Source organism: Molossus molossus, unplaced genomic scaffold (assembly GCF_014108415.1).
Source record: "Molossus molossus isolate mMolMol1 unplaced genomic scaffold, mMolMol1.p scaffold_m16_p_5, whole genome shotgun sequence".
Taxonomy (NCBI): domain Eukaryota; kingdom Metazoa; phylum Chordata; class Mammalia; order Chiroptera; family Molossidae; genus Molossus; species Molossus molossus.
Genome location: NW_023425388.1, coordinates 108,002,911 through 108,015,999, shown reverse-complemented (window position 1 = coordinate 108,015,999; position 13,089 = coordinate 108,002,911).

Here is a 13,089-nt window from a genome sequence, read left to right as displayed (position 1 = left end):
CACCCGCGTCCACAGCTCGGCGGGCGGCGGGGCGGGGCTGCTCCCCGTTCTGCGGAAGGGCCCCGGGGCTCCGCGCGTGGGCGGGGCGGGGCCGCGCGAGGCCGGGAGTGGGGCGGGAGCGCACGTGCGGGCGCTGTCACCAGGTCAGCAGTGTGCAGCGCTCTGAGCGTGCTCAAGACGTTTGCCAACTCCCAGCATCTCAAACCAGACTGTCAGGAAGAAGATTTGGTCAATTCTAAAAGTTCAAACAGTAGGCGAAGAGGACGTGAGTGTTTTCTGCCTCCCATGCACGACCTCAGCACTGTCCCCGGGGATCTCGGTCCAGGTGAAGCCGGGAGACGACGGCTCAGAGCCGGGACTGCCGCAGCTGCTGTGAATAGAGATCTGAGGCCTCTCTGATACCAACTGTGTCGTTAGAATTGACCTTTAAAATTCAAATCAACGCACTGTTAAGTCCGTGTTATATGGTGTTTCTTTCCAGACAAATTACTAGTTCACCGGTGAACATGCCCCTTTCCAGGGCTCCAGGGAGAGGGGTGGGGTGGGGTAGCGCAGCGATCTGGGCTCTGTTTTGCTGTTAGGGTCCCCAGGTGGTTGAGCTGAAGTGCAGAAGCTCCTTCCTCAGTCCCCGAGCTTCACAGCCATCAGCTTTTGTGTTTTCTATTTTTGATTTAGCTTTTCTGGATTGTGGGGGTCAGCTAATTAGAGAAAATTCTGCCTGAGCAGGGTCAATACACATATTGAGCTGAGCTTAACTCTGGACTCAGAAAGCCGTGGGGGTGGGTGTTCCTAAACATCCCACAGATGTTTATTGCGTGCCTACGGCGTGCCAGGCACTCCAGTGGGTGCTTTGGATAGACCAGTGAGCAAAGGCCTCACAGAGCTTACATTTCAATAGGAGAAAAGAATGAGTAAATGTATATTACACCATGTGTTATACAAGGTCAGATAGTAGAATATGAAGAAAATAAATAGGGTGAGGTGGCAGAGAGTGATGGGAGCTGCTATTCTCGATAAGGTGGGTGGCAGAATTTTCTGAGGTGGTGATGTTAAGCAGAGATCTACATGAAGGGAGAATGTCAGGGCAGAAAGCATTTGAGACAGAGATAAACAATGCAAGGGCCCAGGGGCAGCTGTCACCCCACCAGTGAGTCAGGAAAAAGCACCCCTTCTGGGCAGATAGCCCATGCCTGGGCTGATTATGGGCTGCTAATCAGACTGCCCTGCCCACTGCACCAGGCCCCGGTGCAGAGGATAGCCTGGGCACTGCCATGCAGCATCTCTCCTACAGGCACATGCTTGGAACTTAGAGGAACAGCAGGAAGGCTGGTACAATTGGGGAAGAGAGGATAGAATGAGGTAGAGTGACAACTGGCAACCCCCTTAAAAGACTAGTGACTTAGGCCCTGGCCGGTTTGGCTCAGTGGTTAGAGTGTCGGCCTGCGGACCAGAGAGTCCTAGGTTCGGTTCCCACTAAGGGCATGTACCTCTTGGTTGCATTTTGTCCCCGGTCCGGTGGGTGGCAACCAGTCAATGTGCCTCTCTTACATTGATGTTTCTCTCTCTCTTCCCCCCTCTCCCTCCCACTCTATCTGAAGATAAATGCAAAAATGTCCTCTGGTGAGGATTAAAAAAAAAGATTAGTGACTTAGAATAAAAATCCTGTCCTTATGTGAACTAACCACCAACCGCATGGGGCAGGATTTAGGAGGAGCCCCCACTGAGGGTTCCTTTCCATTCTCCATTGGGGGCAATGATTTTCTGCCATGATCCATGAGGTCAGCTGAAATTTAAGAGCATCAGCCCTAATGACAATACCACTTTCATTTGGAAACAAGGCTGTCTATTTCCATATTCATTTCAACTCAGAGAGAGTCCTCCTCCCCTTTTTATTCCTTTGTTTATAGTATTTGCACCATGCGTATCTTTCCTGAGATGAGACATTCTGTACAGCAAAGCCAAAAGAACCTTGGTATATTGGCATAACTGTAAAATCACTAATATTTTTTTAAATTACCCCCAAAAAAGTAAAATAGACTTTCCTCACCCTTCTTCCATCTCTAATCCCCTTTTCACTTTTATTTTCTGCTTTATTTCTGAATTGTTTAAAACGTTTTTATAAATCTATTGCTTTGACAAGCCCACATCCAATTACTCGATATTTTAACTTTTAAAAATGATTTGAGAAAACTGAGTTGTTGTGCAGTATCGTGTTGACGTCTACTAGACCTGGGTTAGTTAGCCTGTCTCCCCTAAGTGCCGATTATAAAGGAGTTGATGACAGTAGGTAGAGGGTATGTATATTGCGGAAGGACCTGCTAGGAATGTTATCTGAGGATTTCTGATGCATTGGGAGCTGGGGATATGAAACAGAAATGTAGCCCGAAGAGTTGTTCCATTTCCACTCCCTCCTCTCCCAACACAGACCCCACTGAATCAGGTTAGTATAACCAGGGCCTCCAAGATACAGCAGTGGCCATTCACTCAGTTTAAAGTGGAAAGTAAAGTTAAATCCTATTCTCAGCGTTCAAATCTATTTGTTAATCAAAAGTCAATGAGCTTAAGCATTGTGGTTCAGAAGAAGGAAGCAGAGAAAGCCGGACACAAAGCAAGGGACACATGAATAATGCAGAACTCAGTTCTGTCTGAGAGAAACGAGCATGGCTGACTGGTGACGCTTGGTTGGTTTGCTTACCAGATGATGCTTCACCCTCACCCCAGCCCTGATTTCTCTGGGGTGCCAGTCAGAGATGGGGTGCAGGTGTCTGTCTAGCACATTACTTAAAAGTAAAAACACCTGGTTACAGTTTGTCCCCGGCCCTGGTTGGTCGTGCGGGTGGCAGCCACTCGATGTGTCCCTTTCACGTCGATGTTTCTCTCTCTCTCTCTCTCTCTTCCTCTCTCTCCCTCCCACTCTATCTGTACAAAAAATGGAAAAATATCCTCGGGTGAGGATAAAAAAAAAAAAAAAGTAAAAACACCGCCCTGGCAGTTTGGCTCAGAGGTTAGAGCATCGGCCTTCAAACTGAAGGGTTGTGGGTTTGATTCCCTGTCAAGGGCATGTACCTGGGTTGCAGGTTCGATCCCGACCCCGGTCAGAGTCATGCAGGAAGCAGTCAATCAGTGTGTTTCTCTCACATTGATGTTTCTCTCTCCCTCCCTGCCACTATCCCCTCCACTCTATCTAAAAATCAATGGAAAAATATTCTTGGGTGAGGATTAACAACAACAACAACAACAAAGTAAAAATACTGGAAGTTTAATGGTGTTTGAAGCAGCATTGAAATGTTCTTTGTTTCAAACTGGCTACATTAAATAAATAATCTCAAAGTGGTTATATTCAAACACTGTGTAGAGAAGATAAATGGTGAAGAAAAATAAATAAATAAAGCCAAAATAAAATAAAAAAATACTGTGGACCCATTTCCCCTAAATCTGAAAATGGGATGTTTTAGAGGTCGGGGTGAAAAAGGTGATGAGATTAAGAAGCACAAATTGGTAATTACAGAATAATCACAGGAATGTAAAGTACAGCATAGGGAATATAGTCGATAGTATAGTAATAACTATATATGGTGCCAAGTGAGTATTAGATTTATACGGTATATAAATATCTAATCACAGGATTACACACCTGAAACTAATATCATATTGTACATCTACTGTAATTAAAAAATAAAAAAGCCCTGGCTGGTTTGGCTCAGTGGTTAGACTGTCGGCCTGCAGTCCAGAGAGACCCGGGTTCAGTTCCCGCTAAGGGCGTGTACCTCGATTGCAGTTTATCCCTGGCCCTGGTTGGGTCGTGCGAGTGGCAGCCACTCAATGTGTCCCTTTCACGTCGATGTTTCTCTCTCTCTCTCTCTCTCTCTCTCTCTCTCTCTCTCCCTCCCACTCTATCTGAACAAAATATCGAAAAAAGTCCTCAGGTGAGGATAAAAAAAAAAGGAAAGAAAAATAAAAAATTATTTTTTAAAGAAAGTTTCTATCCCTCAGTGTTGTCATAAGTTTTTTTTTTTTTTTAAGTCAATATACTTAAGATACCCTTCAATTAGCTGAGTGACTGGCACCTAGAAAATTATGCCAATAAATATATATATTTTTAAATTTATCTTTATTGTTGAAGTATTACAGATGTCCTCTCTTTTACCCCCCATTGGCCCCCTCCTTCCCACTCCTGCACCCCCTGCCTTCACCACACCCTTATCTGTGTTCATCAGTTATGTATATATGTTCTTTGGTTTATCTCTTCGCCTCCCCCCACCCCATCCCACTGAGTGTTGTTTGTCTAACAACCAATCTGTACTTCTTTTTTTTTTATTTTATTTTTCTTACAGATGTTTCTCCTTTTTTACCCCATTGACACCCTCCTCCCCATCCCTCCCACCCTGTCACCAGCTTTGTTGTCCATGTCCATTGGTTATGCGTACATGCGTATAAGTTCTGTGGTTTATCTCTTCCCTCCCCCCACCACACCCTCTTCTGAGGGTTGTCAGTCTGTACCCTACTTCCATGTCTCTGGGTCTACCCTATTCCTCAGACTGTTATGTTCATTTTATTCCACAAATAAGTGAGATCATATGGTATTTGTCTTTTTCTGCTTGGCTTGTTTCGCTTAGGATAATACTTTCCAGGTCCCTCCATGTCGTCTTAAAGAGTAAGAGATCTTTCTTTCTTTCTTACAGCTGCATAGTACTCCATTGTGTATATGTACCACAGCTTTCTTACCCATTCGTCTACTGATGGACATTTGAGCTGTTTCTAGATCTTAGCTATTGTAAATAGTGCTGCTATGAACATGGGGGTACATATATTCTTTCTGATTGGTGTTTCAGGCTTCTTAGGGTATATTCCTAGAAGTGGGATCACTGTGTCAAATGGCAGTTCAATTTTTAATTTTTTGAGGTAAGACCATAGTGTTTTCCACAGTGGCTGCACCAGTCTGCATTCCCACCAGCAGTGTAGTAGAGTCCCCTTTTCTCCACACCCTCGCCAACACTTGTTTGATTATTTGTTGGTGGTGGCCATTCTGACAGGTGTGAGGTGATACCTCGTTGTTTTAATTTGTATCTCTCTGATGATTAGTGATGTTGAGAATTTCTTCATATGTCTCTTGGCCATTTGTATGTCCTGTTTGGAGAGGTATCTATTCAGCTTCTCTGCCCATATTTTAATTGGCTTCTTTGTCTTCCTTTTGTTGAGTTGTATGAGCACTCTATATATTTTGGAAATTAACCCCTTATCTGATATATCATTGGCAATGATGCTCTCCCAGACAGTGGGTTGCCTTATCATTTTGATGGTTGTTTCTTTTGCTGTGCAGAAGCTTTTTAGTTTGATGTAGTCCTATGTGTTCATTTTTTCCTTTGTTTCTGTTGCCTTAGGTGATGTATCAGTGAAAATTCTGCTGTGTATGATGTCCGAAATTTTGTTGCCTACATTTTCTTCTAGGATTTTTATGGATTCACAGGTCACATTTAAGTCTTTTATCCATTTTGAGTTTATTTTTGTGTATGGTGTAAGTTGATGGTTTAGTTTCTTTTTTTTGCATGTAGCTGTCCAATTTTCCCAACACCATTTATTAGAGAGGCTGTCCTTACTCCACTGTATGCTCTTGCCTCCTTTGTCAAATATTAATTGAGCATAATGTCTTGGGTCCATTTCTGGGTTCTCTGTTCTGTTCTACTGGTCTATATGCCTGTTCTTGTGCCAGTGCCAGGCTGTTTTGATTACAGTAGCTTTGTAGTATAACCTGATATCTCGCATTGTGATCCCACTTACTTTGTCCTTCTTTTTCAAGATGGCTGTGGCTATTCGGGGACTTTTTTGGTCCCATATGAACTTTTGAAGTATTTGTTCTAGTTCTGTGAAATATGTCGTTGGTATTTTGATGAGGGTTGCATTGAATCTATAAATTGCTTTGGGTAATATGGACATTTTAATGATGTTAATTCTTTCAATCCATGAACAAGGTATGTGCTTCCACTTTTTTATATCTTCCTTTATCTCTTCCTGCTCCGGTTTTGGGAGACTATGTGTTTCTAGAAATTTGTCCATTTCACTTAGATTGTCGAATTGTTGTCATATAATTGTTCATAGTAGTTGTTAACGATCTTTTGTATTTCTGTGGTGTCAGTTGTTGCTTCTCCTCTTTCATTTCTGATTTTGTGTATTTGGGTTCTCTCTCTTTGTTTCTTGGTGAGTCTAGCTAAGGGTCCATCAATCTTGTTTATCATTTCAAAAAACCAGCTTTTTTTTCATTGATCCTTTGAATTGTTTTTTGGTCTCCATGTCATTTATTTCTGCTCTAATCTTTACTATTTCCTTCCTTCTACTTGCTCTGGGGTTTTCTTTTTGTTTGCTTTCTAGTTCTTTAAGTTGTGAGGTTAGATAGTCAATTAGAAATTTTTCTTGTTTCTGGAGGTAGGCCTATAGTGCTATGAATTTCCCTCTCAGAACTGCTTTTGCTGCATCCCATAGATTTTTGTGTTGTTGTGTGTTCATTTTCATTGGTTTCCAGGAAGGTTATAATTTCTTCCTTGATCACCTCAATAATCCGTTCATTGTTTAATAACATGCTATTTAGCCTCCATGTATTCAATGTCTTTGCATGTTTTTGTTGTAATTGGTTTCTAGTTGCATGTCATTGTGATCCGAGAAGATGCTTGATATGATTTCAATCTTCTGGAACTTGTAGAGATTTAGTTTGTGTCCTATCATGTGGTCTATCTTTGAGAATGTTCCACGTGCACTTGAGAAGAATGTGAATTCTGTAGTTTTGGGGTATAATTCTCTGTAGATATCTATTAAATCCATTTGGTCTAGTGCTTCATTTAGAGTCTCTGTTTCCTTGCTAATTTTTTGTCTAGAGGATCTATCCAGTGATGTCAGCAGGGTGTCGAAGTCCCCTGCTATGATTGTATTGCTGTTGATTGTTCCTTTGAAGTCCTCCAGAAGATTTTTAATATATTTTGGTGCTCCTATATTGGGTGCATATATGTTTATCAAGGTTATTTCTTCCTGTTGGACAGATCCTTTCCAAATTATGCAGTGGCCTTCTTTGTGTCTAGTTATGGCCTTCATTTTGAAATCTATTTTATCAGATATGAGTATTGCTACCCCAGCTTTTTTTTTTTTTTTGGTGGTATGTGCTCCTAGCAGGAACCGAACCCAGGACTCTCTGGTCTGCAGGCCGACATTCAACCGCTGAGCCAAACTGGCCAGGGCTACCCCAGCTTTTCTTTTCCTTTCCATTTGCTTGGAAGATTTTTTCCATCCCTTCACTTTCAACCTATGTGTCTTTTGTTGTGAGGTGGGTCTCTTGCAAACAACATATAGATGGGTCATGCTTTCTTATCCAATCAGCTACTCTATCTTTTTATCAGAGCATTCAGTCCATTTACATTTAAGGTGATTATTGATATGTACTTATTTATTGCCATTTTTGTTTAGTTTGGTTATATTTTTTTTCCTATTTCTTCTACTAATTACAGCAGTCCTTTTAACATTTCTTGCAGTGCTGGTCTGGTGCTAATGTTTTCCCTTACCCTTTTTTTGTCTGGAAAGCTCTTTATTTGACCTTCTATTTTGAATGATAGCCTTGCTGGGTAGAGTTGTCTTGGATTCAGATCCTTGTTTTTCATGACCTTGATTACTTCATGCCATTCCCTCCTGGTCTTAGTGTTTCTGTTGAGAAGTCAGCTGAGAGCCTTATGGGTGTTCCTTTGTAGGTAACCTGTTGCTTACCTCTTGCTGCTTTCAGGATTCTCTCTTTGTCTTTAATTTTTGGCACTTTGATTAGTATGTGTCTTGGTGTGGGCCTGTTTGGATTCTTCTTGCTTGGGGCTCTCTGTGCTTCTTGAACTTGAATGACTTCTTCCTTCACGAAATTATGAAAGTTTTCTGTCACTATTTCTTCAAATATATTCTCTAACCCTTGCTCATTTTCTTCTTCTTCGGGGACTCCTATGATGCGAATATTATTATGTTTCCAGTTATCCCACAGTTCTTTTAAGCTGTCTTCCTGCTTTTTGGTGTTTTTGTTTTTTTTTTAATCCTCACCCAACGACATTTTTTCATTTTTTGTTCTGATAGAGTGGGAGGGAGAGAGAGGAAGAGAGAGAAAGAGAGAAACATCGACATGAAAGGCACACGGCAAGAGGCTGCCACCCACACGACCAACCCTGGCCAGGGACAAACTGGAACTGAGGTACACACCCTTAGCGGGAACTGAACCCCAGTCTCTCCACTGAGCCAAACCGGCCCGGGCTTTCTTCCTTTTTTTAAATTGTTTTTTACTTTTGGTTTTCTGATTGGTTGATTTTTTTCTACCCTGTCATCTAATTCACTGATCCAGTCCTCAGCTTCCTCTATTCTGCTTTTTAGACCTTCCAATTTGTTCTTTATTTCTGATATGTCATTATTGATTTCTTCTTGGTGGTTTTTAATTTCTAATTGGTTGATTTTCAACATTTCTATGTCCTTACTCATGTTGTTGAGCTTCCTCAAGATCATGGTTCTGAATACTGGCTCTGTTAACTTGCCTAACTGCTCCACATTATCTCATCATTGGTAGAGGTCTCTTGTTCTTTCATTTGGGTTTTGTTTCTTTGTTTTACCATTTAGCTATCACAGCGGGCTTTGGAGCCTGCCAAATTTTTCCTGTGGGTGTTGGTGTTCTGCTGTTTGTGGCTCCCTCTCCTGGGTTTGGATGAGTGAGGGAGGACCCACGTTAAACACCACTGTCAAGTCTTACTTTCCTGGTTAGAGTTGCTAGCCCAGGAATGGTACAGTTATCCTTTAGCTCTTTGCCTGGAGGCTATCAGTAGCAGTGACTTGAAGAGCCTTGGGTTCTCAGTTGAGTGAAAAGCTCCTTTAGTGCTCAGTGTAAGGGGATTTCCCAAGGGTGGGGCAGATGCTGGTTGTTAATCAGCCTCAATTTGCATTTCAATGGCCCACCTGGGTATGGTTTAATCTCTGAGGGAGGGGCCTCCACCTCTCCCCAGAGCCCTGGAAAGGGGTAATATGGCTACTGTCCTGTGTGGCCACCACTCAGCTAAAGTCTGAGCCTCCTCCAAATCCCGAGTGTCCCCACACAGTTCCAGTCCAGTCCGCCCTCCCTCTTCCGGAGCCCAAGGTGAGTGGCTGTGGCTCTTTTAGCATCTGTCCCAGCTGTGCTGTGGAGCCGCTTGGGAGTTTAACTCGAGGGCGCTGCTCACAGCCAAGGCCGCTACTGTCCACGGGCTCCCAGCCCCCCTCTCACACCTCTACAATCTTACCAGGATCAAGTCAGTGTCCCTGGTTATATGATCCTCACAGCTGCTTTTCTGTTGCTTTTCCCCATCGATTTGTCTGTGTTATAGTTGTAATTCCAGTTTGGTCCTGGGAGACGGTCTGTGTAGCTTCCGTTCACTCCGCGGCCATTTTGGAATTCTAATCTGTACTTCTTAATCCCTTCATCTTTTTCGACCATCCTCCCACCCTCCTCCCATCTGGCAACCAACAAAAAGGTGTCTGTATCTGAGTCTGTTTCTGTTCTGCTTGTTTGTTTTGTTTGCAGATTCAATTGTTGATAGATATGTATTTCTTGCCATTTTATTGTTCTTTTTTAAAAATTATTATATATATATATAAACATCAATGTGAGAGGGACACATCAATTGGTTGCCTCCCACACCACACCCCCTAGGTGGGGGTCAAACCTGCAACTGAGGTACATGCCCTTGACCGGGAATGGAACCCTTGACTCTCGGTCCTCCGGCCAATGTTCTAACCTCTGAGCCAAACTGGCCAGGGCTATTGTTCATATTTTTGATCTTCTTCAAGAAGACCCTTCAACATTTCATATAATACTGATTTGGTGGTGATGAACTCCTTTAGCTTTTTCTTGTCTGGGAATCTCTTTATATGACCATCGATTCGAAATGATAGCTTTGCAGGATAGAGTAATCTTGGTGTAGGTCCTTGCTTTTTATCACTTTGAATATTCTTTGCTATTCCCTTCTGGCCTGCAAAGTTTCTTTTGAGAAATCAGCTGACAGTCTTATGGGAGCTCCCTTATAGGTAACTGCTTTTCTCCTGCTGCTTTCAAGATGCTCTTTTTGTCTTTAATCTTTTGCATTTTAATTATGATGTGCCTTGGTGTGGGCTTCTTGGGTTCATCTTTTTTGGGATTCTCTGTGCTTCCTGGACTTGTATGTCTGTTTCCTTCACAAGTTAGGGAAGTTTTCTGTCATTATTTTTTCAAATAGGTTTTCAATTTCTTGTTCTCTCTCTTCTCCTTATGGCACCCCTATGATGTGAATGTTGGTATGCTTGAAGTTATCTCAGAGGTTCTTTACACTATACTCATTTTGGGGGGATTTTTTTGCTGTTCTCATTGGGTGTTTTTTCCTTCTTTATATTCCAAATCGATGGTTTGCTTCTTGGCTTCACCTACTCCACTACTGATTTCCTATAAATTATTCTTTATTTCAGTTAGCATCCTTCATTTCTGACAGGTCTTTTTTTATGCTCTCAAGGTCCTCTCTAAGTTCCTTGAGCATCCTTATAACCAGTGTTTTGAACTCTACATCTGTTAGATTGCTTATCTCCATTCTGTTTACTTCTTTTCCTGGAGTTCTGTTCTGTTCTATTCTTTCATTTGAGACATGTTTCTTTGTTTCCTTGTTTTGGCTGTGTTTTTTCTATGTATTAGGTAGAGCTGCTATGTTTCCTAGGCTTTGTAGGGTGGCCTATTGTTGTAGGTGTCCTATAGGGTCTGGTGGCACATAGCCTCCCGGATCACCCCAGCTGGGCATTCGAGGTGCACCCTTCATGTGGACTGTACACCCTTCCGTTGTAATTGAGTCTTGATTACTGTTGGCACATCAAAGGGAGGAATTTACTCAGGCTGATCAGCTGCAAAGACTGGCTTTGCCCACTGACCACTGGCCTCTGACCACCTTGCAGGATCAGCTGTGCAGGGGCCACCACACAGGGCAAGACGTACTTCAGCAGAGCTCTGGTACCCACTGAGTCCTCCCCTTGATTGTGTCATGTGTGGAGGTGGTTGGGTGGTGGTGTTTCAATGTGGTCTGAGGCTGTCCACTGGGTGTATTAGTTCTGGGACCTCCCGGGAGGCCAAGGTCAGTCACTACCTGTGTTCTACCCTGGGGCCACTAGGCATAAACTACAAAGCTATCTGCAGATGGTTGCTTCTTGTACTGAGCTTGAAGGTACCCAGGCAAGGCCAGCTTCAAACTAAGGCCGACTGTTCCTAGTGCCAGGCCTGGGGCCACTTAGCGAGAGGTATGGGGCTCACCAAGGCCAAATGCTGCTTGTTTGAGAGATTTCCAAAAAATCTGAAGCCTGAACCCAAACAGGCCTTTCCTGTGGTAAAGCCACTGGAAACAGCCTGGGTGGACTGGAAAGTTGGGTGGGGCAGAGCCTGGGAGAATCAAAGGGCGGGGCAAACAGTGTGAGCCAGGTTGCTGGAGTCCCAGATATGGTACCCCTCTGCCACCCCCGTGGGGGCTCATCCAAGGAACAACGGCCTCTGCCAGCAGGTCTGTCGGGGAGAAAGCTGCTTCTCCAGCTCAAGCCCCAATGGCAAACAATGCAGTTCTTCCCCATATGTCTCTGGTGTCTTTCAAGCTCCCTCCCCTGAGCTGGAGCCCAGAGGAGGCCCTTTAAGGGGAACTGCCTGGGACTCCACCAGGCTCAGCCTCCCTCAGCCTCAATTCCTGCCAGTTTTTACAGCCAGAAGTTATGGAACTTATTTTCCTGGCACTGGAACCATGAGCTGGGGGGCCCAGTGTGGGATGGGGGCCCCTTGCTCCTTGGGGAGGACTTTCAGAGCCATGGTATCACTCCTGATTTTTTTATCTGTCACACATGGGTGTGGCACCAGCCCGTCGGAGCCTGCACACCTCCTCCAATATTGATGAGGCTTCTTCTTTAATTTCGTAGTTGTAGGACTTCCATTCAGCTCGATTTCAGGAGGTTCTGAATGATGGTTGTTCTGTAGTTTAGTTGTCACTTTGATGTGGTTGTGGGAGGAGGTGAGTACCCCTTTACCTACAATGCCATCTTGACTGGAAGTCTCTCTGATAAATATTTTCAACAAATAGATATTGTAGCTCAAAGAAAAGCAAAATCATTACATTGGAATATAAATGTATAGACACATGGAAAGATGCTCAACATCAGTAATCATCAGGGAAATGCAAGTCAAAAGCGCACTGAGCTATCACCTCACACCTGCCAGCATGGCTATTATCAGAGACAAGAAACAAATGTTGGTGAGGATGTGAAGAAAAGGAAATGCTTATGTACTGTTAATGGGAATGTCAATTGGTGAAGCCACGATGGGAAACAGTATGGAGATTTCTCAAAAAATTAAAAATAAAATTACCAAAGGTCCACTTTGTAGTATTTACCTGAAAAATAATGAAAACACTAATTCGGAAAGATATATGCACCCCTATGCTCACTAAAGCATTATTTACAATAGCCAACATATGGGAACACCCAAAGTGTCCATCAACAAACAAATGGGTAAAGAAGATGTGGTACATATATACAGTGGAATATTACTCAGCCATAAAAAAGAATGAAATTTTGCCATTTGTGACAACATCGATGGACTTTGAGGGCATTCTGCTAATAATAAGTCTGACAATGAAAGACAAATACCATATGATAGCACTTATGTGCAGAATTTAAAACAACCAAACAAAACCAAGCTCATAGATACAGAGAACAGACTGGTGGTTGCCAGAGGTGGGGAGTAAGGGATGGCCAAAATAGGTGAAGGGGGTCAAAAAGTATAAACTTCCAAAAATAAACAAATCCTAGGAATGTAATTACAGCATAGTGACTACAGTTAACAATATTGTATTGCACATTTAAAAGTTGCCAGGAGCCCTGGCCGGTTTGGCTCAGCGGTTAGAGCGTCCGCCTGCGGTCCGGAGAGGCCCGGGTTCAGTTCCAGCTAAGGGCATGTACCTTGGTTGCAGTTTGTCCCCGGCCCTGGTTGGTCGTGCGGGTGGCAGCCACTCGATGTGTCCCTTTCGCATCGATGTTTCCCTCTCTCTCTCTTCCTCTCTCTCC